This window comes from Paroedura picta, chromosome 2 (assembly GCF_049243985.1).
Source record: "Paroedura picta isolate Pp20150507F chromosome 2, Ppicta_v3.0, whole genome shotgun sequence".
Lineage (NCBI taxonomy): Eukaryota > Metazoa > Chordata > Lepidosauria > Squamata > Gekkonidae > Paroedura > Paroedura picta.
Window position 1 is genome coordinate 163,984,064 of NC_135370.1, and position 16,703 is coordinate 164,000,766.

General features: G+C 45.7%; 1 long non-coding RNA gene across 4 annotated transcripts in view; it reads right to left on the bottom strand.

The window, feature by feature from the left end:
• LOC143830727 (uncharacterized) overlaps window positions 1–3,292 on the bottom strand; it is a 46,584-nt gene extending 43,292 nt beyond the window's left edge. For 2 of the 4 annotated variants that reach the window (XR_013228582.1, XR_013228585.1), the window contains exon 1: window positions 1,866–2,302. This is a non-coding gene — a long non-coding RNA (uncharacterized LOC143830727). Of the gene's footprint in view, window positions 1–1,131; window positions 1,353–1,865; window positions 2,303–3,113 lie in introns of those variants that run through there. The other 2 variants (XR_013228584.1, XR_013228583.1) reach the window with 2 other exon arrangements.
• Window positions 3,293–16,703: the final 13,411 nt, after the last annotated feature.

The following is a 16,703-nucleotide window of genomic DNA, read 5'->3' on the forward strand; positions in this document are numbered from 1 at the left end:
AGGGAAGAAGAACTGCTAGTTGTGTGTGTGTGTGTGTGTGGGGGGGGGGTGATAGCAAAACGGCAAGGACTACTAGTGCCTTTTGAATCGGAAGCGTGTGCCCCAGATAAATGTCGCTCGAAGAAGTAAATCCGTGTAAATCCATACATTTATTTAGCTCTCTCGCCAACTCTCTCCCCAAGTTAACACCCCGGCACACACAATGATACCGAAGGTGATTATCTCTGCTAGCATAATTCCTCCGTAACATCTGCTTTCGTCCATAACACTCCACTAATTTTTCCCTCATTTCATTACACATAATTTTCTTTCAACACAATCTACATGTATTAAGTGGTAATGACTTTCCAGTTAAGAGCAAATCGACGCCAAGGGACACCCCCCCCCCCCTTCCCGATTGCCTGCCGTGCCTGACTCCGGCTATTAAAGATAAATTTGGTGTCTCAGAAAGCGGCAGTAAGCTAATCAATCAATTAAGCGGTTAGGACATACATTATCAAAATTCCACAGTGCGGGGGTGCGTGAGAGCATGCTGATATACTTGGTATGATTTTCGAAATAAAAAAAATAATTTGCAAATGACTAATGAACACACTTTGGGGTTGAAAGTCTACATTTAGCATCTTCTGGACTGCAAACACGAGGCTATTACGCCAGATTCTCTAAGGATGTAATGTGTGTGTCTGTTTAACATTTTACTGTATTATTTATAAATCCAGCGCACTTGCATGAAATATTTTAAGGATGAGGTACAGGAGAGGCTAAATACTTTGCCGAGCTGTGTAGAATGAAAAGACAACGGTGATTAAGGGTGCTGTCAAAACTTGTCAGAGAGTATCTGGATATTGCCCAGGTCTCTGAGCAGAGAGTTAATATCCCCTAACCTGTGAGCTTCAGTAAAATTGTTTTGAGGACAGACTGGCAACTGACACTGTGCTTCGGACTGCCTTTAAGTAAAACCATCGCCTCGATTCTGTATGTATACCTTGCTGCCAGTTTCTTTCAATGTGGGTTCTTCAGAGGCATCTTAAACATGAGCTAAAATAATTTCCTTGTACGCCTTCACTCCCACCCTTGCATTTAAAACCCACCCTTCAACACGAGTCCAAAATATTTTTAAAAACTACTTACCCCTAGTAGAAGGCTCTGCCCAAATCTAAACCACAGCAGAATTCTGAGTTCCAAGTCAAGAATGTGACTTAACAACAACCGCATATATATATATATTTTTAAAGAACTGCCATTCTTTTCTTTAATGTATTGGGGAGGGGGGTGGGAATGAATCTATTTTCATTTAAGGTGGTTTTTAATTTCTGTTCCTCAGTCTCTTGCATCTAGTTTACCGGCTCGTATGCCAATGTTTTCGCCGTCTTTGAAAAGAACAGCAGTTGCGCTCAGCGATTGAAAAAGAAAAAAAAAGAAAAAACAGGAAAACCATACTCAAGCTTAGTAGAGAAAAAGAAGCAAACTTTATTTCCAGCAGCATAATGAGAATTAAATACCACTAAATAACAAAAAGACGATTAAACACAGAATACAACAAGCGAAGGGATGCTTCATAATAAACATTTGAATCCTTTCGGGGAGGGGGGGTTGGGGTTTTTTGGGTTGTTTTTTTTTTAAAAGAAACAATCAGTTAATCTTTAAAATAAGAAGTGATTGTCACCGGGTTTTGACAATTACTTTTCCTGTCAGTGTTAACCATTTTTGCCTAAAGCTTTGTTATCCTAGTGCTCTGGATATCAGATGAAATGACGTGGGGGGGGGGAAAGAGGGGAGAACCCTGCAGAATTGATGGGATATTCTACTCACCTCCCCCCCCCCCCATACACACACACACACACTGCTTCATTTCTTCTTCCTACCTCTCCTCACACTGTATTGAAACACGTTGGAAGAAACTAGAAGTTTGACTCTGCCTGGATTTCAGGCCAAACACAAAACACCCCCGCGGAGAATGGGGAACTTTTTTTCTTTTTAAATGCTGTCTGTGGTCGAACGAGCCAAAAAGCAAACCTCCGTCGTTGCGATATTGTTGTCCTCGATGCTGTTTCGGAAGTAACTGCATCGTGCTCAACCTGGGAATGAGTGCAGGAATGCAAACGGCAAAGACATCCTGCTTTAACTCTGAGCCACCTGGGATAGTCAGAGATGAAAAGTATACATCTGCTATCTCCCGGTGTTAATAAAGTAAAATGCACAGGAATGTAAAAGAGTCTATGTTGAAACGAAACAAGGGGTAACGTTTGAAACACACACATACACACACGCCCCCCAACATATTTCAGGCATAATTTTTTCTTCCCTGCTGCCTTCTCCCTTGGGCGGTGGACTGTTTATGAAGTGTTAAAATAGTTAGCCACTCAAAGCAGTTCTGCATTGGTTCACCCTCTCTTATTCCCTTTTTTCCCTGACCCTTTGTCTGTCTTCTCACTCCATCTCTCTCTTCACTGATTCATATCATGTTTTTTTTTTAATGACATATAAAATCTTTCATCTCTTCATATGCTTAGGACCATTTCACAGAGTATCTGCTTCGCTAGATGGAAATTCGACAGAGCTGGGTCATCGTCCACTCTCGACCTGACACTCCCATCTTTTTGGAGCAACTGGACTGATCACTAGAATGTCTTACATTAAAAAACAAAAAAAAGCTGACTTTCTCTTGGTTTGATAGCATTGTTGTCTCTGACCCTCTGTCTCCAATTCTTCTTCTGATTTAAGAAGTCATAAATAGAAAATCACATGAACAAATACTCAGTGGGGGCTGAGGAGGTGCTTCAGACCTAACCCTTCCTTTTGACCAGGGGTAGTAAAACTGCGGCCCTCCAGATGTCCATGGACTACAATTCCCAGGAGCCCCCTGCCAGCATTCGCTGGCAGGGGGCTCCTGGGAATTGTAGTCCATGGACATCTGGAGGGCCACAGTTTGACTACCCCTGCTCTTGACCATCTCCCTGTAGTCAAAACATGTGACTTTGGAAGTTCTTGCTTGCAGAAGGTGGAAACAAACAAACAAACAAGCAAACAAACAAAAACTCTTTTGGGCAGATAGGTCCGTGTGGTAGCCAATGGGGCTGTTGTTGTTTACTCAAATCAGATAAAACACCCACCTTAAGCCCGCCCTCTATTCGGTTCAGTAGCACCTCCATACTCCAATAAACCGTTTTCATTCCATCTGGCGTGCATTTGCTCCGAAGACATTTTCCTGTCAATCTCTCCCGCCACATTAAAAATCTGTCATTACTATTGCATTGCTGCCTGGCTCCAGAGATTTGTCTGACTGCTTTATTGCTCCTCTCTCTCTCTCTCTCTCTCTCTCTTTCTCTCTCTCTCTCTCTCTCTCTCTCTTTTTGCCTGCTACAGCCGAGAAGCAGAAATAAAGGTTTGTTGTTGAAACATGGCCGCAAGGAAAGTAGGAGGCACACATCTGTCAAGGTATTACCTTTCTTCAACCAGGGATTAAGGTGTTTTACTGCTCTCACTCCTGAGCAGTCACACTGAATAAATTTTCTCAGTAGAACATAAAAATGAACTCATACATTTTGAACTAGGGTCTCATTCTTTCAACCAGCCCAGATAATTATGCAATGGCATCACAGTGGGGGTGCATGGGGGGGGGCTGAGGTGGGGGAGTCAGGAAGGGGGGAATTCTTTCCCTTTCAAACTTGCATTATTTAAATACAAAGAAGGAGAAGACTCAAGGAGACAGAGACAAAACAGCCCTGGTTGGAAGGGAAGAGTTCTCCGAGTCTTTACTCCCCCACCCCTTGCAAAATACCAGATACTTTGAAAGGTCAAATAGGTTGCGGGGATTTGCGGTCTTTCTATTTGTCTGGAGTGCTCAAATATAAAAATAAAAATAAAGCTTTCCTATCAATATTCAGTGCCCATCTGAATAGAAGTAAGCAGGTTTGGAAACACTGTCAGCCTAGGAAAACACAAAGCAGTTGATATAGAGATTGGTGGCCATGAAGGTCAGTCGATCCTGTGAATCGAATCCAAAATTTTATGAATGGAAGGATTTAAAAATGTAAAGTTAAACACCAGCAGTGATGTTGCCCCCTTATTAAAAAAAATTGGTTTGCTTTGGCCTAATCCAAATCATTTTGGGCCATGTCCTTATTCCACAAGGTGCCGTACATCAGTGGTCCCCAACCTTTTTATCACTAGGGGCCAGTCAACGCTTGACAATTTTACTGAGGCCCGGTGGGGAGGGGGTAGTCTTTTGCTGAGGGACGTCGCTGCAGCCGCCTGAGCCCCTGCTCCGCTTGCTTTCCTGTTGGTGCCCCTGACTTCCCACTGCCCGCTACACCGAGGGGGAGCCCCAGACAAGGCGACCGCCATGGAGCACCAAAGGTAAGCCGGCGGCAGAGTGGCAGGGCAGCCCCTGAGGCAGCAGCCGGGGAGGAGGATGAGGAGGAACCACAGCCCGGTACCAACTGATCTAAGGACTGGTACCGGTCCCTGGACCAGGGTTTGGGGACAGCTGCTATACATAATGACGTGAAACATGTAAATATACTTTCATGGTCTTCCGAGTTACTTCTTTCTGCACACACATACAAAAAATGTGGAGGACAATTCTCAACATTATTAAAGGTGATCATTATTAAGGCACTAGAATCTCTCGTACCCAAGGTAGGCTGATCTCATCAGATCTTGGACACAGACCCTGCTTGCCACCCCCTTGATGCACCACTGTTGTACCTTTACGAACGCATTTTAGAGTCCAGGAGAGTTTGTCTAGTCTGGAAAATCAGCTACATAAATTAAGCCTCTCCCCTCCCATTCTGAAAATGATAGTTCATTTGTGTGGCACCAATTCTGTGGTGGCCTGAATCGAAAATCTCACTTGATTCTTTAGCAGGATCTTAATAACTGGTGCCTCTTGGGGCCATCCACTGTATTTTGTCCCTCGTGTTCTGGAGCCAAATGAGACTCCTGCTTGCTCCAAGAGGCTAAAAGGGAGACTGAGGAATGAGCCTCTTTTGCAGTTGTGCTGCTGTTAAAAAATGATAGTCAAGAACCCTGGATTGTTGTGACCTGCCAGCTTGAATGCTCACCTGTTTGAGCCTTTTGGTCCTCCTGTGAGAGGCACTGTAACACGTTTTATGGTAGCTGGCATACCGAGCATGCAAAACATCCAAGCTCAGACATATGCACTCACTGTGGGAAGAGTTTAAATTTGCAAAAGGGTAAAGCACCATAAGCACTCACTGGGGGCAGAGTTTAAATTTGCAAGAGGGTGAAGCACCATAATCACTCACCGTTGGTAGAGTTTAAATTTGCAAGCGTGCTAAGCACCAGGCTGTTCAAAAGAATAAAAAAGTTTTTATTTATGAAGAGAAACAACTTTGTACAGAAAGAGAGGAGAGAGGGGCCCACCCGTCCATTCTGCATTCATGCCATCTGTTCTGTTGTGGAGGCAAGCAGGAAGGAAGTCTCCAAAGAGCCAATCAGGACACTGGAGGAGAGCATGTGAAAAATCCCAGGAAGTTCCTAATCTAACGTTGCGAAATACACATCTCCTCTGTGTGATTCGGATGGATTGCCACAGGAATCATTTCTGTTTACCTACCAAACATGGTTATCAGCTGGCCAGCTTTGCATCTTGAAAGCCAACTTAGTACTTGGATGGGGGACCATCAAGGAGGTTCAGGCTTGCCACCAAGAGCTCTGCAATGGCAAACCATCTCCGAACACCTCTTGCCTTGAAAGCCCCCTGGACTGCTGGAGTCGGATGTGACTCGATGGGAAACAAGTGAACGAGTATTTCGATCCCACCTTACCTCCAAACGAAATGTCTTCAATCCTGTGGGTGTGTGAATAAGGATAATTAGAATCATCGAATCATAGAGTTGGGAGGGACCTCCTGGGTCATCTAGGCAAACCCCCTGTACCATGCAGGACACTTTTTCTTCTTGCTGATGCCCCTCCCTCAGTAGTCCCCTGAGACGTCTAAAACACTGATCCTGAGGGTTGCAGGGCATGTGGAGAAGAAGCTACATATCCCCAGGAGCTGCCGTGAGAAGCGGGAGCCAGAGATAATCACCCTCTCTTTCTTCTCCCCTTATCTGTGCTTCTACCAAGGCAAGCACAGCCATGATGCCAACCTCACTTTGTGTCAATACCAGTCTTTGCATTGGATGGCCTACTGGAGGGAAAGAGAGGTTAGAAAAGAAGAGCTCTCACGCAGGCGCTGTAGCCCCCAAGTTAGTTTTCCCTATGTAATCATCATCTTAAAAAACATACGAGGTAGGTGAGGCTGAGAGAGTCAGGCTGGACCAAGGTTAATCCATGAGAGTCCTTTCAGGTGGGTATCTGTGAGCAGAACAAAACCTGAGACAAGTAGCACCTTGAAGACCCACACAATTTTCCAGGATATAAGATAGGGGTCCCCTACATGGAGCTCGAGCCTCTTGTGGCACAGAGTGGTAAGGCAGCAGACATGCTGTCTGAAGCACTGCCCATGAGGCTGGGAGTTCAATCCCAGCAGCCGGCTTAAGGTTGACTCAGCCTTCCATCCTTCCGAGGTCGGTAAAATGAGTACCCAGCTTGCTGGGGGGTAAACGGTAATGACTGGGGAAGGGAATGGCAAACCACCCCGTATTGAGTCTGCCAAGAAAACACTAGAGGGTGTCACCCCAAGGGTCAGACATGACTCGGTGCTTGCACAGGGGATACCTTTGCCTTTACATGGAGCTCATGGCACCCATTGGCGTCTTTCCTGGGGCCTACCAAGTGTTTCTAAAAAGTGGGTGGGGCTTGCAGAGTTTCTGATGGGCCAGTGGAGATCTGAAAGAAACTGCCAGATGTCTATTTTTAAGTTGGTTCAATAAGTATACTTGTGTGACGGCGATACAATATTTAAGGATCCCCAGGGTCCGTAGTTCCCAGGGCCAGTTTAAGGATTTGCAGGGACTGTGGGGAATGGTAGAGGACAGGAAGGCCTGGAGGCTCATTGTCCATGGGGTCGCGATGGGTCGGACACGACTTCGCAACTAACAGCAACAACAACAAGCAGAGTACAACTAGCCCCCTTCCCAGGGATAGTTGAAATTTTGGAAGCAACTGACAGCTTCTTCTGAGGTCTGCAAGCCACATAAGTATGAAGACCCCCTAACCATCAAAGTGTGAAGGCCCCATAAATTCATAGTTCCTTGGGGCTCCTGGGACAGTAGAGTCCATCACACGGATTGCATGTACTACTAGGATAAACCACCTCTGTCTCTATACCAGGTCTGTATTTCCACGTGCTATTTATGACAGTAAAGCTGAGAACTTTACTCCCCTCCCCGAAATGTGATCAACATTTGAACTTAGTTCACTGTGCCCATCCAGCGTGGAGCAGAAGACTTCCGACAATTGCCTTGATGAACAGCTCACGTTTCAGAATGAATAGCATTTCAAGGTTGCGTTGCCATTACGAAAATCCACGACCCACTCATTTCCTTGCTGATGATTCATTTGTTTCTTTTACACATTTTTATGCAGTTTGTGTAGGTCTTTATCCATATAAAGTACATCACTTATAGAGATAAATAGGCATATCCCTCTTGCTCCGCTATACTAACAATGCTGCGTTCCTCGGACGAGAGGGTGGTGTTAGCGGAAAGTGTGATGGGATACAGTCTAGCACAGTGGGTAAGGCTTCTTTTATAGTTTTCGAAGATTTAACGGGTGAGTAATTCGGGGCCTTTGTTTTAGCCTTAGGAAATGCGATCAAATTTCGTGACAAGCTTTAATTTCAATTCACCCAAGGGTTTCCCTTTATTTATTGTGCAAAGAAAAAAAGTGAGAAATGACAAGATCTCCCAGTTTTCTGAATATTGCCATTTATGCATAAAAGACCCTGCTAGATCAGACCAGTGGTCCATCTTGTCCAGCATGCTGTCCCACACAGTGGCCTGCTAGTTCCTCTAGATGGCCATAAGGGTTGAGACCTTCCATGGATGTTACTTCTTGGCCTTGGGATTCACAGGCTTAGTATCTTTGACTGCGGAGGTTCCCTTTAGTCACTATAACTAGTAGCCACTGATAGACATCCTCCATGAATCTGTCTAATCTCCTTTTAAAGCTGTTTACTGTATTTCTGTGGCTATCACCACATCCTCTGGCAGGAAATTCCACAGTTTAATCGTTCTTTGTGTTTAGTACTATTTTCTTCTGTTCATCCTGAACCTACTGCCAATCAGTTTCATTGGATGTTCTTGAGCTCTAGTATTTGGGAAGAGGGAGAAAAAGATAGAATCATAGTATCATAGAGTTGGAAGGTACCTCCTGGGTCATCTAGTCCAACCCCCTGAACTATGCAGAACACTCACAACCCCCATTACTCATCCACTGTAACCTTCCATCCCCCTGAACTTTCACAAAATCAGCCTCTCTGCCAGATGGCTATCCAGCCTCTGTTTAAAAATCTCCAAAGATGGAGAACCCACCACCTCCCGAGGAAGGTCTATGTCATCCCCCTCTACCCTATGCATAATTTTATAAACCTTTGTCCCATTTTCTCCAAGGGAACTTATTGTTTGGAGCTCAGTTATAATAGTCGGAGATCTCCAGGTCCCACCTGGAAGCAGGCAGCCCTGTTGCTAAGCTCCTCCTCGCTCTTACCCTCCCCTGCTCCCCTCTCCTGAGGTTCTGCCATCAGATCTCCAAGAACCTCAAGACCATGAGTTGGCAATGGTAGGCCTAAGATCTTTCCCACAAGGGCAGAGCTGTTACCACCTGCTCTGTCCCTCCTTGGGTGTTTAAGGCGGGGGTGGTGGTGGTGAGGAAAGCAGTAGCAGCAACAGGCAATGTTAGGAGGCTAACTCGTTAATTTGTCTGTTGAGGGCAGGTTGATTTATTGTTGTGGGTTTTCTGGGCTGGGTAGTGTGGTTTTTGTATATCTGTGGAATGTGATGGTTTTCTGCTTAGGTTTTGTTGTTTTTCAACATGGTAAGCTGCTTTGAGACTGGGCCGAGGACAGAGAAGCAAGCTCAAAATGTCTTAAATGAATAAAATGATTCAAACTGTGTTACCTAAACGGATCAGGAGACAAAACTACGAGATGGCTCAGTACACGGCAAGCTCCCTGCGTTTGGGTCTTTGTTAAGTGGCCTATTTGTCGCTGGTGGAAATAAATTGTTTTCATAGAATCATAAAATCATAGAACAAGAGAGTTGGAAGGGATCTCCAGAGTCATCTAGTCCAACCTGCTGCACAATGCAGGAACTCACAACTACCTGCCCACCCACAGTGACCCCAATTTCATGCCCAAATGGTCCCCCCCCCCAATAATCTCCAGAATCTAGCCTGGCCTGGAGGAAATTCACCCACCATCCCACAGTGGCGATCAGCAATTCCCTGGGTATGCAAGGAAGGGCTACAAGAGACAAACACTGGCACATCCCTTCCTGACCACAATCTGCCTAAGTTAATAAAAATCAGCATTTCTCTCAGAGCTCTCTCTCCACCACCACCCCAAGTTCTACTAGCTCTGGCCTGGGACCCAGATGGGTACATGAAACAACACTGGCCTTTTGGCACACACATCAGTGACACATATCACTGACCAGCCCGGAAACTCGTACATTCAACTATAAAAAACTCTCTCATAGCAATATATGGAAAACAGTGATGTAAATATGCCATTCTATGATGGATTTCAAGCTTGTTTGTAGGTGGATTTTTCCCCCTCCTCCCTTCTCCCCTCCTTCATGCTGGGCTTAGTGTTCCCATTGTTTATAATGTGGTTCATGTGATGTTTTTTGTCTTGTCCTTGAGAAAAAAAAATAAAATAGAAAGGAAAATAATTTTTAAGAAATCATTGACCGGCCCTCAAAAGTACAGCAAGAGGCAAATCTCTGACTGGGGGGATCCTGCGGCGTTGGCTGGTGCTTATGCCGAACCGTAAAGAGTTCTGTGCCTTTAAATGCAAGGACAGCGAGGAGCAACAGCTGTGGCCACACGAACTCCCCAAACCTCCTGTTTTGCTAAGCTCTCCCACCAGTGGGTCTGCTGCACTGGGAGCCACAGGTGAGGAGCTCAGCCCTCTTCAATACCCAGTAGGCCAATCAAGCTGGCCCTGCATGAGGTAAGATGGATAGCCTCCCCGTGTGCCCTAATCTCCCTCTGAAATTTCAGCAGATCAATGTCACTGTGGCTTTTAATTACCCCTCGGCTTCATCATTATTTCATGGGCTTTAATATGCCCTGCAGGACACGGCATCATTGAATACAGATAAACAACCGCCGAGCACCGTCTCCCCGAGGGGGCCTTCAGAAAGGGAACGCTGCCACGGCCGAGGGCCCGTTTGGTTAACAAGACTGACCTCGGCCTCACCGTGTTACTTTTGTAGCAACAACAGTCGCTCAATTTATCCTTCGGTGTATTCGGAAGGGGCTGTTTCGCTCTGGACGCGGCGCTCTTGCGGGACCGCGAGAAACCTGTTGCAAAGGTTGGAGGCAGATTGTCACGGCTGGCCGTGCCCTTATGGATGGCCACTTAGGGCCAGGGGATGATTCAAGCCAAGCCAATGCAACTGGCCCAGTGGATTTAAGGCCAGGAGGGGACTCATGCTAATAGAAGGGATATGACTTCTTGCCTTAGTGAGCCTTTCCCTCTTTCTCTCTTCTGAAAAAATGGGTTTGCCTGTTTGTCCACTGTGCTTGGAGCGGCATACTTTTCTTTTCTTTTCTTTTCTTTTCTTTTCTTTTCTTTTCTTTTCTTTTCTTTTCTTTTCTTTTCTTTTCTTTTCTTTTCTTTTCTTTTCTTTTCTTTTCTTTTCTTTTCATTCTGCTCCTGTCCCCAAAATGGGTGAATTTGGAACCTGAGCTGGAAAATTTAGGGCCTGAGAATATGAGCACCGGAAACGCTCATCTTGTCAGTGTAAAAACTAATCTGGCTAAGTTTGCCAGATCTCCAGGTGGAACCTGGAGATCTGGAATTACAACTGAGCTCCAGACTCTCTGATCATCAGAGAAAATGGCTGCTTTGGATGGTGGGCATGAGGGCATTCAGCCCCATGGAGGTCCCTCCCCTCCCCTCCCCAAACTTTGCCCTCTCCAGGCTTCACCTCCCCCCCCCAAAAAAAATCTCTAGGGATTTCCCAAGCCAGAGATGACAATCTGCCCTAAATCCAGTCCTGACCAATGAGAAAAGTTTTTTTCCCAGGATTCAGTTGGGAGACAGGAAGTCAGAAGGCAGTAATGTGTTCCCCATGACAGAAATATGTCCCTGGACTAGGGTTGCCAGCTCAAGATTTGGGAAGTGGAGATTGGAGGTGGGGGGGATTGAGGAGACCTCAGCATGGTATAAAGCCATGGAGGCAACTCTCCAAAGCAGCCATTTTCTTCAAGGGAACTGATTGCTGTCACCGGGAAATCAGCTCTAATTTCTGGAGTTCTCCACTCCCTACCTGGAAGCTGACAACCTTACCCTGAACATAAAAACCACAGCATGCTAGTTTTCTAGATAAAGAGACATTTATTAATCATAATGATGCAGTGTATCAAGAGGCACGATACGTTGGGGGTTTGTTGTGGGTTTGAAAAAGCACCTTGGGAGCTGCCTCAAGCAGGTATCTAGCCTAGTGGCATACATATTTTACCTTTCTATATAAAGAATAGAGGATATAAGAAGCCCTGCTAGGGGAATGACATGTGTTCAGGCTTAAGTTTCAGAAGAGACTAAGGGGTTTTGCTCTGGACACCACACTCTTCTAGGGCCAGTCTGCTCCTTCCTGTTCAGAACCTCAGCCAAATTTTCACTGGACTCTAAAGACCCATATCAACCCACCTACTATAAGAAGGGGGAGAGTTGGAATTGTTTAAGGGACCCATTGTAGATTTTAATGTTATAGTGTTTTGTTTTATTAAATAGGCTGTTACATGCCCTGAGCCCCTGGGGAAGGCCGGGCTGTTGTTGTGATTATTGTGAAGGACTTCACAGATGTCTTCTGCATGAGAGATTTGGCTGTGATCACTGCCTGTTTGCATTTGGGGCATTTGCCCCATGTCCCACAGCATTTTCCAAATTGTCCCGCAGCATTCGTATATGTATATTTTAAAAATTAAATTAAAAAAAAATATTATTATTTTGCCCACGTGGCAGGCAGCCCAATAGACAGCCCAGGCTCAGGAGGCCCCCACACAGGTGCCCGGGCTTCGGGGTGGGGCTTCCTGGCCAGTTCTGCTGCCGCCTTTTCCTCTGGGCCTCCCTGCCTCCTCCAGGACCAGGCCTTGACCTGGGCCGCTGCCGCCACCCTAAGGCCAGTCGGGGTGGAGGGGGGAGGGGGAGGAGGGAGAAAGGAGGGAGGGACCGCCGCCATTGTTATCACTGTTGCCCCGCCACTGCTCTTCTAAGGGTCAGGGGGAGGGAGGAGGAGGAGGAGGGGGGAGGGGGCCCGCCTGCCACTGTGGCCGTGGCCGTGTGTCCCGCCTTGCAGGGCCAGATATCCGGTCACCTTTGGCTAATTCCTACTTCCTCATAGAATCGGACCTGGTCCGGGGTGTCCCAGGCCAGGTTGACTCAGGCCCTCAGTTCCCCACAGTAAGGGAACGTGGCTAAATCCACATTCCCTTTTTTGCTGCAGCCCTGATCAGGGTGTATGTCGGGCCTGGGCCCTGTGTATGTGGAAAAATCAGGCCATTATGGCCTGCTTTCCCCACCCTTGCCACCACGTGTCACTTTCTCTGGCTCCTGCTCTCTAGGCTGGCCACCTCGTCCTCCCACTTTTCCCACCACAGAGAGGCTTCTCCCTGCCCTCACCCAAGGGCAGGTGATGGCCCTTAGTCCCCAGGCGGCAACCAGAGTGAATATTCATGTGGAACAACGGGTTCCACGCCTAATTTTTTTTTTAAGTTTTGAAAACAAGTGTCCTGATTGCTACTGTTTATGTTTATTCATGTTCATGTTCATGTTCATGTTCATATTTATATACCGCCCTCCCCCAAAGGCTCAGGGCAGTTTACAGGGAACAGGAAACAGATACAGAAAACATGAGGTAACACGTTTCAACAACAATAACCCCAACATGATAACAGCAATAATAATATGATAGATCTGCAAAGGAGACTCACCTCAACTCTTACTGGGACCCAGTGGGTTAGGCAGATTAGTGGCAGTTGTAATAGGAGGAGGGGGGGGGGCTGAGGGCCAATTGGAAGCCATAGTCCGGGTCAACCTCAACCAAATGCCTGGTGGAGAAGCTCTCTTTTGCAGGCCCCACGGAACTGTTTGGGTTCCATCAGGATGACAGCAAGGTTTTAAGCATTAGTAAATTTCAGTTGCAGTGTGTACCTCTTCCCACCCCAAGGGGCAATGCACCAAACTCCTCCGCCTGATCTCTCCACTAGTTTTACTCCTCTGCTTAGCATGAATTTTCCCATCATGCTCGAGTTATCCTGGAAGGAAAAGAGAACCACAGCCCCTTAGCTCCTGTGACTCTGAACAGGATAGGGTGACTAAAGGGGTAAGAAGAATGCCTCACCATTGAAGAAAGGGGTACGTTACAATTAGGTAAAGTGTTATGAGATGATTCTTTTGGAGGGGGAAAGCTTACATATTAATGATGTTTAGGACTCTTAAATATAAAATGGTGCAGAAAAACTTGCTTTTTGCAACAGAGGTATCGATATAGAGCCGAAATAGGCTCACCTGTAGCCATTTCAGCATGGGAAAATGATGTGGGAGGGAAGGCAGAAGCCACAGGTGGTGATGTTGATTTTTTATACCCTGCTTCTTACTACCTGTATGAGTGTCAAAGCAGCTTACAATTGCCTTGCCTTCCTCTCCTCACAACAGATACCTTATGAGATAGGTATGGCTGAGAGAGCCCTGGCAGAACTGCTCTATAAGAACAACTCTAAGAAAACTGTGATTAGCCCAAGGTCACCCAGCTGGCTGCATGTGGAGGTGCAGGGAATCAAACCCAGATGAGAGACTGCCACTCTTAACTATTATACCAACCTAGCTCTTTCCCTGTCATGCCTGAGCGCTAATTACAGCCCCACAGCACTAGAAGGATATTCCTTCCCTGATGGTACATGTGACAGATGTTTGATTAGGAGATCCACAATGCAGCTTGAGTTCTGACCCAGCAGTTTTCAGGGCTCTCTCAGCCTCACCCACCTCACAGGGTGTCTGTTGTGGGGAGAGGAAAGGGAAGGCGAATGTAAGCCACTTTGAGACTCCTTCTGGTAGAGAAAAGCAGCATATAAGAACCAAATCTTCTTCAGATACTGAACTGAGCCCTAATTGTAGGGAATGACACTCAAAAAACATTCTCAGAAAAGCTGGTGGGGTGATCACACAGCAGTAACTTTATCCAAGGGAGCTTAAGGTTCTTACATCATCCCTTGCTCTCTCTTATTGAATGCTGAGATTACATCTCCTCCATATTTGATGAAAGAGAATTCCCAAAGAAATTTCAGCAAATACACCCCCTCCCCATGCTATAGTGTCTTGCAACTCGCACCACTTCACTGTCTTTCTGAACTACATCAGAGTCAGCAGAACCGTCGCTGTTGTTGACCAGTTTTCAAAAGTGAACTGAGATTTGCTGGTCTCCCCTGGGGGAGCTCGCTCTGACCTATTTACTTCTGGAGCCTATAAACAAGAGAAGTTGAAGGGAGTTCAAATAAGCACGTAAACTAGTAAGTGGCAGAGAACCCAATGAAATTAGCAAACAATTTTTGTTTCTTCTTCAGGGGTCCCATCACTACCATTCATTGCATCTTATTGTTCCAAATGCCATGTACCACTGAATTTTTGCTCAAATCCCAAAAAAGAGAGAACATTTTTTTTAAAGAAAGCAGGTGTTGGAAGAAACAAGAAGAGTTGTTTTTTATACCCTGCTTTTCATTGTCCTAAGGAATTTCAAAGTGGTGTATAATCGCCTTCCCTTCCACTCCCCACAGCAGACACAATTGCTTTGTGAAAACAGCACCATCAGGATTGTGACTAGCCTAAGGTCACCCAGCTGGCTGCATGTGGTGGACGAGAGGAATCAAACCCAGCTTGCCAGATCAGAATTTGCTGCTCTTAACCAGGATTCCATGCTGAGAAATGAATGGGAAAAAGTTCAAAAGACTCTGATCACCTGTGGAAGTAGGCAAGTCCTGTGATTTTTTTTTTGACCTGTCATTGGGTTTGGTCTGGGTGGTATATGATGTAGCAAGAGGGTGGGTCCTAGCAGTCCTGGGAGGTTGCCACCCATGCAGCTAGTCCTGGATGTACACATGGAGCAGCCTTATCCTGAGCCATATCATTGGCCTATCAAGGTCAAGTTTTGCCTACTCTGACTGGCAGCATGAATAGCCATGAATATCCTGCATTGGTGCAAGGGGATGGATTATATGGGAAGGACTAGATTACTCTTGAGTTCCCTTCCAGCTCTTTAATTTGTTATTCATTTATTCACTCAATTTGTATACCGAGTGATACCTACGTCCATTCTGGGCCCCAGAAGTTCCATGACAAGCAGGACGTGAAATTTAGGCTTTTCTTTTTTCTGGCCCTAGCCTTAGACCTCAGAGGACATCTATGTACAGTTCTCTGATCCCACATGGAGTATCCAGTTGTTTTGACATGCTGCATTCCAATCAGAAAACAGAAACGACTGAACATGCTTAATTAACTGTGATGCTGTGTGATCTGTTCTCGGGAATGGCATGCCTTGGACAGCATTATATAACCACGTATTTTTAAAGAGAAGACATGCTAAAAAAAATGCACTATTTTAGTCCTACCGCCTCCAATTGCTTTCACTTTTGAGAGTGACAACCCTTGTAGCTGTTTCAGAAACCAAAGAGGAAATAGGTTAATCCCTCACCAAAAAATAAAATAAAAAAATAAACAGATTAAGGGAACTAGGTGGCCTTGCTAAGAAATCATGTATTTTAACAAAAGAGCTTAATCTTTGAGATAAATGGCTAAAAATATTGAGTATTTTGTCCAGAGAGACTGTGGTTCTGCTTATTGCCCAATATTAAATTTCCTGATGCCTCCGGTAACAAAATATCTTGTGGAACATATGATGCTGAGAGGATATCAAAGAATGTTTCACCTTGGCTATATTTAATATTAAGAAGACGAAGAGTTAGTTTTTCACTACCCAAAGGAGTCTCAAAGCGGTTTCCTATCACCTTTCCATTCTTCTCCCCACAACAGACACTATAAAAGTAGGTGCGGCTGGGAGAGCTCTGAGAGAAATGGCTCTGTGAGAACAGCTCTAACAGGACTGTGACTAGCCTAAGGTCACACAGGAGAAGGGAATCATACCCGGCTCTCCAGATTAGGTGTTGATAGCACAGCAGAATCTTTGACAGTGCAGAGCTATCAGGTGCACTAAAGGGTCATATGTAGCAACTGCACAGAAGACAGAATCTTTTATACCATAAAACCTGACAGCCAGCCCATCCCTGTGTGTGTGTGTGTGTGTATGTGTGTTAAAGCAAGCAAGCAAGCAAGCTGAAACATGATTCAGGCCCTCTGCAGGTCCATTTCACTAAAGCCAAATTGATTCAGCAAGATTTGGGATTCCCAACTATATATTTGGCTCCATTATACCCAAAGGTATATGTTACCCCCCCCCCCGGTTCAGGTCGATACTGCCCTAATTTATTTGGTGTATGCCAAACCGCCCCAATACTAGTATCAGTGTAGGGATTTGGAATTGGCAAGATTCGGGTTTCCCAAATCGATTTGGCTC